General features: G+C 46.0%; 1 protein-coding gene across 1 annotated transcript in view; it reads left to right on the top strand.

Annotated features, from left to right (window-relative positions):
- The first annotated feature begins 1410 nt into the window (after nt 1-1410).
- Nucleotides 1411-12750, top strand: part of AP1B1 (adaptor related protein complex 1 subunit beta 1) — a 47079-nt gene continuing 35739 nt past the window's right edge. Inside the window, exons 1-2 of the mRNA XM_017499496.2 lie at nt 1411-1421; nt 5226-5231. The gene's annotated coding sequence lies outside the window, so the exon portion shown is untranslated. The remainder of the gene's footprint in view (nt 1422-5225; nt 5232-12750) is intronic.

The raw sequence follows: 12750 nt of genomic DNA, 5'->3' as shown, positions 1-12750 counted from the left end.
GAATCTGGAATGTGGAAATGGGAAGGGAAGCACACAAGAAAGAAACCTAATGTTGCTATTCCTGTGGCTTCCCTCTTTACATCAGCCTAAATGTATATTTAGTTCGCAGTATTTGAGAGCATATTGTTTCTACTCATATCACAAGTTTTCCCAAATATATAATGATAATACCTGTGTCTAGGCCAGTTTACCTACCAAAACATATTTTTAAAACATATTTTGTGGATTATTTAAAATTCCCTATATACAGAAATATCAATAATATGCTTTCGCCCAACCTATTACCCTCCTCAGAAGTAAGGAATTCACGAATCAGGTCTCCTGTGACACTATCCAGAGCACTTTTCCAAAGCTAAGCTACGGTCATCTCCAACAGGCTCAGTTTGAGCCAGTTTACATTTAAGAGAAATAAATTATACAGGATATTATGTCATTGTCAGGCCTCCATGTGCAAGCCCGTTTCCAGAAAGTCTAAAGCCCTGCCTGCCTTGGCTGATCACCACTTGCCCTGTGTTCGCCATTATCCCTGATCGCAAGGTGGAGCTTCCCCCCTCAACATAAGCTTCCCCCGCCCCGCCCTGCCATCTTAACTGTTATTATGATAATGTGAATATTCCTCATCCCACCCTACCATCTTAACTACTCTTATCCCACCCGCCATTGTAACTGAAATTATGGTAATGTGTACTCCTTATCCCTACCCCCACCACTGTAACTGATCTTAATCTGTAACTTTCCACTGCCCACCCCAAACTTATAAAACCAACTCCTATCCCACTGCGCTTTGCTAACGCCCTTTGCGGCCTTAGCCCACCTGCACCCAGGTGAATAAACAGCCATATTGCTCACACAAACCCTGTTTGGGGGGTCTTTTCATTCAAGGCGTGTGTTTTTAACAGGTATATGCTTAGAACCTTCCATTATGGTAGATAATTCTCCTCCCCAAGTAAACTGGTGTTTATTACATTTGACCAGGTATCTGTTGATCTTTCATCAGGTCACTGGCTCATTTTGTAGACTACATGCACTTAAATTGTTTTTTATTTTTCAGAAGTAGCTACTATGTGGAATCAGGTATCTGTTGATCTTTCATCAGGTCACTGGCTCATTTTGTAGACTACATGCACTTAAATTTTTATTTTTCAGAAGTAGCTACTATGTGGATGTCACTAAAAGCATTTTTGACACAAGGTTAGAGTTAAGTTGAAATGATTATTTTTGGACAAAGAAGTTGTGCATTATGGCATTACCCCTTACTTGGGAGCTTATCTCTTGGGTTTGCATGCAGCTCTGGAATATGTTAAGCTGTGAGATATCAAGCAAGTCAGTTATTTTTTAATTTACCATCCTGAAGATATACAATACACAGTTTATTTTAATGAACCCATTAAATCCTCACTACAGACCTCACCTACAGACCAGTGGTTGTTTACCATCCACATACTGGTTGGATGGAGAAACCAAAGTGCCAATGAATGTGCCCATGCTTCTAAGCCCCTAAGGGAAGGAGGCAAGATGTGAACCTAGCTAGGCATATAGCCCTAAAGCTGAATTGATAATGAATTGTTGAACTGCAGTTATTACCCTAAGAAGGATGGCTCTCAATTCTACCATCACAGGTAGCCATAAGGTAGTTCCCTCACACATGGACACCCAAGATTTACATGAGTCTATGGAGATCTCAAACACTGTCTATGATCATAAGGTGGCTGCAGCAGTCACGTAGCTTAGGGCAGGCAACAGTGACTGTAACTGCAGGATATGGCACTGCCGTTGGTGTAAAAAATACAGAGATGCCCCAGATACCTCTGACAGCAGGGTCAAATACAAGTTCTGAATATTAGGAAGCAATACTTAGAAATATTGATAAACTCCTTTCAGTGCTGGGAACATTCCTCAGCAGTTGGCCCTAAACTAATAAGATGAAAGCGATATTTTTTGAGATAGTTGAAAACTCTATCACCACAAGACCTAGAAATGATCAAATCCTGCAAGGTACATTCATTAGACACAATGACAATTAAGACAGCAAGAGTATTTGGTTACTAGTTCACCACACTCATTGCAGCTATTTGCACTGCAGAGTTAAAACACATCAGCATCCAGGCCATGTCTCCATTCCTGAAATAAACTATGATCAATGGACTGGCAAGTACAAAGACAGATATCCTCCATAGGCAATTACTACACATACATGACAAACGAAACGTAGACTGAAGAAGGAACTATCATGTGATTAGCATCAGTTATTTTATAGAATATAATTTCAATATTTCTAATTCTTCCATCATCAACTATAACCAAGGATTAGTACATAACTACAATAAACTGTTTTGCCTAGAATTGAATCCATCTGTCTCTTCAACTTAGATTTTATTCAAGGATTCAAAATCCCAAAAAACAGAACTGCAGTGACAGCCATTTATGTGACAGCCATTTCCCTTTATGTGAATCCATAAATGGAAAAATGTTCTTGGTACATAAATCATATAAACAAATATTGTTGTTATTTCCTATTGACACAATAAATACCTACTGTCATCTTCTAAAAAATAAAATGCACCATGATTACACATTGCAAACCAAAAAGTTATCTAAAACTGGTCTCAATCAATTTAGAAGTTTAATTTGCCAAGATTAAGGACATGCTGGTGATGCAGCTCCAGGAGGTCCTGAGTACATATGCCCAAAGTGATCAGGCTACAGTTTGGTTTTTACACGTTTTAGGGAGATATAAGACATCAATTAATACATGCAAAATGTACATTTCTTCAGTTTAGAAAGACAGGACAACAGAAAGTGGGAGAAGGTAGGGGCTCCAGGTCATAAGGAGGATTTCAAGATTTTCTGATTGTTGAAAGACTTATCTAAAAACCTGGAATCAACAGAAGAAAGCATCTGGGTTCAGATAAGGGGTTGGGGAGACCCAGGTTTTTATTATGCAGATGAAGGCTCCAGGTAACAGGCTTCAGAGAAAATAGATTGTCTGACTTGAAAAAAAATACCAGACTCTTAGTTAATTCTTTCCCGAATCAGGACAAAGACCCAGAAAAGGAAGGGAATTCTCTATGGAATATAGATTTTCTCCACAAGAGACAGCTTTAAGGGGCCATTTCAAAGTATGTCAAGGAAATGTACTTTGGGGCAAAAGACTTTGATTTCTTTCAGGGCCTGCTCTCCGTCATATTGGTATCTTATCGCTGCAAAGCATCTGTGTTGTCAGCCTTAAGGTCTCTGTTTTAATGTGAATGTGGGTGAGTTGTGCCTGAATACCAGAGAGAGGAGAGTATAATGAGGTGTGTCTGTCCGCCCATTCCCGTTACGGCCTGAGCTTGTGTTTCAGCTTTTCTGTAGAGTGTCCTTGGCCAAGAGGAGGTCCACTCAGTTAGTTGGGCAGCTTACTATATTTTACTTTTGGTTTTCAACACTCTATCTACTTTAATTCATTCAACCCTTGCCAGAGCCACACCTGGCATTTGCCTTAGTATTCCCACGGCTCAAGTGGAGAATATGAAGTGCCAAGATGAGCGACCCAAGCTCTGGAGTTCCTAAATGAAAAAGACAAAACATGAACCCAGGCACATGGTCCAATGCGGATGCTGTCAATTACTGACATGGACTTATGCCTCAGCCATAGGTTTTAGTCTCAGCCAGGCCTGAGTCCAGGCTGCTCAGGCAGCTGTTCTGGTCGACAGGCACTGAGGCCCTGGCAGCTCATTGGCTTCACTCCCTGAGCTGTCTAAGCACCAGCCTCACAGGCCACTTTTTCACTTAATGAATCTTAACTGCCTAGCAGCCTGGTTTGGTCCGTTGAAGATGAATCTGATTCTAAGTCCAACTGTCACAGGGGCAGTTGGCTGGGAATGTCCTGCATTCCGAGTCAGTTGGGAGTCAAGGAGGCTACTGGTCATTCAGGGAGGTCACCCGACTACAGGGAAGTCTCCCCACAAGGCAGCTACAGAGTCAAGTGTGGGCCAGACAGACACAAATTAGGACCCCCAAGCCTTCAACAGGGCTTCCTTTAGGGGAAAGTCTTGCATTTTGGGTCAGGGGTTGAAATGTCAAGCCGGGAGTTAAGTCAGGATTTGGATCCTTCTCTTGGGCCAGGCACCTTCTCCAGGGCATCAATGTCTCCCTGCGTCGGAGCTGGGGTGTAAGAGGATTTGGAAAAGGACCAGAGTCCTCACTTTGGAGTCCACGGTGTGGACTTCTGGTCTCAGGCACCTGCCCCTTGCTCTCGGTCACTGAGCTCAACCGCCTTCTTGAATTGTCTCCTCTCATTAGACATTCAGGGATTCAGACATTCAGGGATTCCTCCATTCTCAGGGAATCAACTAAATTCCCTGCCTTAGCTTGATTACTCATCAGTATTTTTACTCTGAGCAAATCACTGAATCTTTCTAAATGTCAGTGCCCTGAACCATAAAATAGAAGTCAGCTCCTGCTCTTCCCATAACACATCACAAGAGATACCAGATTTTTTTCCCCATGAGCTGTAAAGCATCATGCCCATGCCCATGTGGAAAGGTGGAGCTTTGTCCTTCCTGACCTGTCACCTTCCATGTCCCGTCTCTGGAGGTCACCAGTGCTACGTGTCTTCCTTATTCTTCCAGATGTGTAATAGTTGAACACCTATGTAGTACAGCACTTACGAAGTACCCATCATCTTTCTTCAGGCTGTATCTGTATTTATCTTTAGCCTCATAACATCTTAGTAGTAAGCAGGCCCTAGTAACAAGTTCAGATCCCAGAACAGAGAGCTGAGGACAGAGGAACTGAGTGACATTCCCAGGAACATGTGGCTTAGATTTCAGGCCAGGCACAGGCACCCATGCTCTGGTCACTGTGTCGTGTTGACTGTCTACATTGTCTCATCTAAAGAAAGCCACTATTCCCATGCAACTCACCTGTGGGGTATTTTATGCACACCACACTGCACGATTCCATGTTCTAATCCCCACTTGGTTCATGTGGGTCCACTAGGCAGCTAGTAATAGAGAGACCCAAAATTCGACCTGGGAATACATTATTAATACTTTTGCCAGGAAGGTGTCAACACCCCTGTCTCTTACAAGTGCATTTCCCAGTGCCTTCATAAAGGAATATGAAAAGAAAAAGACAATAGATTCAAATAAAGGATGTACCTAGGGGTGGATCCTTGGGGAATAAAGTGTACCCCTGGTCCCACAGCTATTTAGCAGCATCAAAATAGGCTGTGGCCCAAGAGAAAGGTTAACAACCCACTTCATTGAAGTCACTGTGGGAATTCATTGAGTTGATTCACCAGAAATAATTGTATATTCAGTGTACCATATTTACAGACAAAATATAAAATATAAGTCATAATTTTTTGTATTAAAATATATAATTTACGTTCCATAAATTCGCCTTTTTGAAAGATACAATACGTGGTTTGTAGTATATTCTGGTTTTGCCATCATCTTGAATACCTAATTCCAGCTCATTTTAATCACCCCAAAAAGAAAGCCCTTGCCCCTATCAGCTAACCCCATTCTCTCTAACCACCCTGCCCTGCCAACCTCTAATCTGCTTTCTGTCTAGGGCTTTTACCATTCTGGACGTTTCATGCACAAAGAATCATAAAATGGGCTGCCTTTTAGTGGGCTAGAGGCAGAAAACCTTGAGCCCAGGCCATCATCAGAGCAGGAACAGCGTTGAACTTTCAGTCCCATCCATGAACTCAGTTAGGAGACCATTTACTCGGTGAGGGGTCCGTGGTTGTCCCATCACCAAGGGGCATGAAAAGGCTGGAAAAGGGACCACTTCGGTGCAGCTTTCAGTTTTACGATCACATTAGCTATAAAAGCGAATGGCAAGTCCTACAGCCAGAAAATGGTTCATTTTATACAACCTTATAAGTCAGTCATTGTATTCACTGTCCCAACCAACTTAGCAAGCCCTAGAATGCTCCTTCAAGACCCTGGTGTTCATGTCAGTAGTGCTGGAACGTGGGGTGGGCTGAGGTACACGGGTGACCTATTGTGATCAAATGGCTCAGACTCAGGGTTGACAGTGGCCAGGCCGGAAACAGAGCATGGGGCTGAGATCTCAACCATGAAGAGTATCCAATTCTAAAGACGGGCATAGGGTACAGTTAGTTTATGGTTATGGCTGGAGCCATCATGGATAGCCTGTGTGAGGGCAGAACTCAGGTGCATTGTGTTGAATGAGAAAGGCACCATGCCTAGCACAGAATGGGCATCCATTGGTTGTCTGATGGCACCTCTGTCAGAATTCTGTTCAGTTAGGAATCGGGGCCAGGTCACACTAGGTCAAGGCAGGGTGAACATGACGTGAGGGCTACAGGCAAGAATAGGCTTTCACAGGACTTAGCTACCGTAGACCCCATCCCTCCAGGACTTCCTCCCTCCCTCACTCATGTGGCTCAGCCCCTTCATGTGCACCTACAGCTTGAGGTCAGAGACACTCATCCCAGGGTATCTGACAGCAGGTGAGGTGGCTTTGGGAGACGCACTTTGAGGCCCTCCTCATCAGTGCTGGGCGCTGTCAGGCCCCTGTCGGTGCTTCCAGCACATCAGCGCTATGACAGGTGCCTTCACCAGAGCTACTGGGTGACCAGGCCATGCCTGGCACAGAACCTGCAAGGGCATGGAGCTCTAGGGCCACATTGGGGCAGATAAGTGTGTTCTTTTGGAGCTTAATCACAGCCGCCCCAACCCCAAATCACAATCTACAAGTTAAAAAAACTTAAAAGTCCTAATTCCTACCACCCAGTAGCTCCTAGCTACTGGCTGTCCCACTGCCCTCGTCCAGCCTTGGCTGTCTGGGGTGGTAGTTGTGCCTTTGGGCTGCAGTTGAGCCTTTGGGCTGCAGTTGAATGACCGGTTGCCTCTTCCAGACTGGCTCCCACCTGTCTCCCGGCAGCAGGCCCTCAGGTCCCAGGTGTGATAAATCACTCTCAGGTGTGATAAATGGGCCTTTCAGAATGGAGGCAAGGGTGTGGTGAACTGAAAATCCTGAGCAAACGGGTCGTCTCCTCCTCCAGGGGAAAACCATTGCCAGGCTTGGGTGCTGGAAGGTAAGCAAGCCCCAAGGGGCAGGTCCCCGTGTGCTGCAGGAACATCTCAGTGACATTCAAGCCCCACGGTTAGGCGTTGTCTGTAGCTTGGCTTAGAGAAATTATGGCAACCTTCCTGTGCTTCCTGGGCTTTTCTGCTGGACCTCACCAGGAATGTGAATGTGAAGTTCCAGGGCGAGCCTTACTGTGGACCAAGCTGTGAAACTGGGAGCTGCCTAGAGAAGACACTCCCCAAGAGGTTGCCAAAAAGAGTGGTGTTTATTTCCAGAGGTGCTGGCCCCGGCAGAGGCCACAGAGGAGGGGGAGACTGGGCTGCTGAGAAGAGCACGGAAGGTTTGGAGTGGGATGGCGTGTCAGAGAGGTTCGCAGCTAGCAGCTACTGAGCCTGACGCCTGAGCAGCAGGAAGTTTTCCCTGGCAGGGGTTCCTGGGATGCAGTTCTTGATCACATGGGAAGAATGTGGAGCCTAGTGAGCATAGAGTGGTGGCCCTGAGAGGGGCATCAGGGAGAAATGAGGAGGGTTCCAGGAGCCCTGCTGTGGGTTAGAGGCAGAAAATCCTTTAGCCCAGGCCATCATCAGAGCAGGAACAGGGCTGAACTTTCTGGTCCCATCCATGAACTCGGTTAGGAGAACACTGACTCGGTCAGGGGTCCGTGGTTGTCCCATCAACAAGGGGCATGAAGAGGCTGGAAAAGGGAACATTTCAGTGTGCCTTTCAGTTTTACAATGCACATTAGCTATAAAAGCTACTGGCAAGCCCTGTATTTGGAAAACGGTTAATTTTATACAACCTTGTAAGTCGGTAATTCTGTTCACTGTCCCAACCAACTTAGCAAACCGTAGAATGCTCCCTCAAGACACTGGTGTTCATGTCACTAGTGCCGGGACGTGGGGTGAGGCTGAGGCACACAGGTGACACTCCTCTCATGCTCCTCCCTCCGCAGCTCACTTGCTCCTACACATTCAAATTCCTGCCAGGTGCCGTGGTTCACGTCTATAATCCCAGCACTTTGGGAGGGTGAGTCCAGAAATCACCTGAAGTCAGGAGTTGGAGACCAGCCTGACCAACAGGTGAAACTGCGTCTCTACTAAAAATACAAAAATTAGCCAGGCATGATGACAGGCATCTGTGGTCCCAGCTACTCTGGAGGCTGAGGCATGAGAATTGCTTGAACCCAGGAAGTGGAAGCTGCAGCAAGTCGAGACTGTGTCACTGCACTCCAGCCTGGGCAATAAAATAAAATGTATTAAAAAAAGAAATAGGCCGGGCGCGGTGGCTCATGCCTGTAATCCCAGCGCTTTGGGAGGCTGAGGCGGTTGGATCACGAGGTCAGGAGATTGAGACCATCCTGGTTAACATTGTGAAACCCCATCTCTACTAAAAATACAAAAATTAGCTGGGCGTGGTGGCGCGTGCCTGTAATCCCAGCTACTCAGGAGGCTAAGACACGAGAATTGCTTGAACTCAGGAGGTGGAGGTTGCAGTGAGCCGATTATGATCAAATACCTCTTCATCACATGCACAGAAAGCAACCTGCATATGTCCCATTCATAAACCTACAGACAAGGTGATACTAGTATACTTTGCAGGTCTTTCCCAGATGCCCTCTATAACGAGCTCATTGTACCCATCTCTTGGAACCCTTCCTCTTTCTAGTAACGGCATGTAAAATTTCTGGGTTGTGACTATTTGTATATATCTGTTTCTTTAACAAGAATTTGAAGGCAGGAACTGCACTCATCTTCACAGCCTCAGTACAGTGCATGATACATGTAGGATGCTCAGTAAGTATTTCCATTCCTTCATGGTAGAGATTTTGTCTATTTTTTTCTTTTATGTGTACCCAGCACCTAACCAAATTCTGAGTATATTTCTCAAAACATGTTTGTTGAATGAATGCCTGAGTGAGTAACTCCACATGAGGTAGGAGGCAGGCAGGACTCATCTCCGGACCAAACAGAAGACTGGCAGAAACCAGGAAGAGCTGCTGAAAGCACCTCCAGTTGCCCTCGCTGCCCATCCCCATAAGACACTCCCACCGGCACTCCCAGACTTTACTGATGTCTGGAGATGCCTGAAGTTACTACCCTTTGCATGGCAATACCCAGAGAGTTATCATTCATTTTCCAGCTGTTTCTGAATAACTCACCTCTTAATTAGCATGTCATTAGAAGCAGATATAAATATGACCTCGAACTGCCCATATGTTGTTACTCAGTGCACTGCCTAGGTGCTAGCTTTGTTCCACAGGAGCAGTTACAGTGATGTGACCCCACTGCCGCTTTAATAAAGCTGCTTTCTTTCATCACCAGCTTGCTCTTGAATTCTTTTTTTAAGTAGGGACAGGGTCTTGCTATGTGGCCTAGGCTGGTCTTGAACTCCTGGGCTCAAGTGATCCTTCTGCCTCGGTCTCTCAAAAGACTGGGATTACAGGTGTGAGCCACCATGCCCAGCCTTGCTCTTGAGTTCTTTCCTGAGCAAAGCCAAGAACCTGACCTACATCAGTGGTGAGTCAGCGAGGACTAAAGAGAAGACGGTAGTCAGTGATTGATGAGGCAATGGTGAGAGATAATGGCTGGTGAGATAGAGATGGCCAGAGACAGTAAGCAATGAGAGAGACAGCAAGAAGCAGCCATCAGTGAGAGTGAGAGATGGTGAGGAAACTGGTGATCAGAACTGCAAGACCAGTAACACTAAGACTGTAACACCAAAGAGCTGTTAACATTGCAGAGAGATGTAACATTTAACCAAAGGCTCTTTTCAAAGCCATCCACCCCTCCCTCCCTCCCTTCCACCAAAGGGTCTTTTTCAAAGTCACCTCCCTCCCTCTCTCCCTTCCACCAAAGGATCTCTCCAAAGCTCCCTCCCTGCCTCCATCTCTTCCTTCTTGAGATGGAGTCTCATTCTGGTGCCCAGTCTGGAGTGCAGTGGCATGATCTTGGCTCACTGCAACCTGAAACCTCCACCGCCCAGATTCTCCTGCCTCAAGTGATTCTCCTGTCTCAGTCTCCCGAGTAGCTGGAATTACAGGCACCCACCACCACTCCTGCCTAATTTTTGTATTTTTAGTAGAGGTGGGGTTCCACCATGTTGGCCAGGCTAGTCTAGAGCTCTTGACCTCAAGTGATCCACTCCCCTCGGCCTCCCAAAGTGTTGGGATTACAGATGTGAGCCACTCTGCTTGGCCGGAGCCATCATTTATCCTGGCAGGCAGTGGAGCCAAGAAGACAGGCAAGTGACCACAGCACCACCGCCTTATGTGGGACCTGCTACTTCACTGGCAGGTTGCTGGTCTCCACACTGGTTCCCTTCCAGAAGCCAAGCCCACCCAAGCTGGGGGACACCTAAGCAGGCCTTCACCCAGTTCCACAAGACTGGCTGGCACCATTTTGGCTCCTGCAGACAAGTGTCTCCATTGCTGAGTAGGTTATCTGGTGAATCAGGCCTTCCAAAGTCTCCCCTAGAGAAATGCTGTTTGCCTTCCCTTCCTCCCTTCCATGGTTGCTTTTGGTTTAGCCCCTCTCTGCCCGAACTAAGATGCTTTCATGGCTCTGTGTTAAATTCACATTCGTCATTCTACTATCCATTCATAGCTCACAATTCACTTTTGTAATGCTTTGCTACCTATATTTATACCTTCTTTGCAAAAAGTGAAAAATTGAAAGGAAAAAGTGGCTAAGCTTTTGCTAGACTTAGACTAACTAAAAAACTCCTGTAGAAATCCTTTCTAGATGTGGGGACAGCAGTGAGCATCCCACAGGACTTGCCACTGGGATATCTTTTAGGTAAGTGGAGTAAATTCAAATCAGATGATTTAAAGAAGAAAAAAACCTCATTTTCAATGACAACACTGTTTGGGTCTAATACAAATTGGGAAACCAACAAATTTGGCCTAGAGATGGCTCTTTATGATATAATGCTATTTTATGATTAAGTTTATTCTGTAAAAAGAAAGGAAAATGGAGAGAATTTCTTTATATGTAGACATTTATGGCCCTCTACCAAGATCCTGATATAGAATGTGTCTGGCTCATGATACCCTGGCACCCAAAAGCTACCCTAGATATCCTAGGTGACCCCTTCCTGGCTGCTCCAGCTAGAAAGCCTGCAGCCACGCCTTGGAGCTTCCTCAGTCTCTCACTTCTAAGGAGATTCCCACCAGTTCTCTAGTACAGAATTCCACTCCAAGGTCATCAAGAACTTCTCCCCCTTATCCAACAAATCCCAGCCTATACCCTCTGCTGCCCAAGGAGGTAAGCCCAACCAGTACCACCAGGAGTGGGTCACCATCTCAGTCCCTCAAATCAAACCTGTGTCCATATCAGGAGGTAGTTGACAGAGAAGACATAAAAATCAGAATATATGTACCTTTTCCGTGTACAATTTGGCTTTATGCAAGAAAATCTGGCCAGTTTTCAGAGGATCCAGGGAAGTTTGTAAAGGAGTTTGTTAAATTGGCCATGTCCTTTGATTTAAGGTGGCATGAAATGCAAATATTGTCTACTTGTTAGGCCTTAGAAAAAAACAAAAGAGGCTGAGGGTGGTGGCTCAGGCCTGTAATCCCAGCACTTTGGGAGGTCAAGGCAGGTGGATCACCTGTGGTCAGGAATTCGAGACCAGACTGGCCAACATGGTGAAAACCAGTCTCCACTAAAAATATAATAATGAGCTGCGTGTGGCGGCAAGCACTTGTACTCCCAGCTATTCAAGAGGCGAGGCAGGAGAATCGCTTGAACACAGGAGGCAGAGGTTGCAGTGAGCCGAGAGTGCACCACTGCACTCCACCCTGGCGATAGAATGAGACTAAGAAAATGTGTGGGAATAAGTTACCGTGGCACTGACTTGGTTTAGAGAAGGGCTCAGGGTGGCTGGGTGCAGTGGCTCACGCCTGTAATCCCAGCACTTTTGGAGGCCAAGGCAGGTGGATTACCTAAGGTCAGGAGTTTGAGACCAGCCTGCCCAACATGGTGAAACCCTATCTCTACTAAAAATACAAACTTTAGCTGGGCATGATGGTGTGCATCTGTAGCTCCAGCTATTTGGGAGCCTGAGGCAGGAGAATCACTTGAACCTGGGAGGCGGAGGTTGTGGTGAGCCAAGATTGTACCACTGCACTCCAGACTGGGCGACAGAGTGAGACTCCATTCTGCCCCAACCCCCCCAAAAAAGAGAGAGAAGGACTCAGAAAATAACATCTGCCCTCCTAACCTATTGTTGGGATTCTGACTATCTGTCCATGGCAGGGCCAGACAAGTCTACTTCCTCATTTGTTTTTTTCACATCACCAAATTCTTCAGAACAATTTATTACATGCCTGAGCTCTCATCGAGAAGCTGAATTCCCATTTTCAGAGCTGAGCAACCCCTTGTGTCTCAGGAAGTGAAACCCTGAGCAAGCTGTTTTCATTAGAGGTTTGAAGAAAACAGGAAAGGCCTCCGTGTGGGAATCAACAAACTCTGCCCTCTCCCTGCAAGCCCTAAGTACTCAGGTTCTACTGCACTGAGCCTTTTTAAGGGCCTTTGGCTGAGTGAGGGTAGCTGAGGACAGCTTGCCCTCCACTGGGTTTTTAGCCCTCTGGCTGAGCACAGCCTGCTGTCATGTTTTTGATGCTTTTGTCTTCCTCAGAACCTTTGTAGCTTCCATGGTTCCCGTGGCTTCAATCCGGCAGGGCCTCTCAGCGTTTTTTTT

Source organism: Cebus imitator, unplaced genomic scaffold (genome assembly GCF_001604975.1).
Source record: "Cebus imitator isolate Cc_AM_T3 unplaced genomic scaffold, Cebus_imitator-1.0 Scaffold258, whole genome shotgun sequence".
Taxonomy (NCBI): Eukaryota; Metazoa; Chordata; class Mammalia; order Primates; family Cebidae; genus Cebus; species Cebus imitator.
Note: the sequence above shows the minus strand (reverse complement) of the source record. Positions and strands in the feature narration are given on the sequence as shown.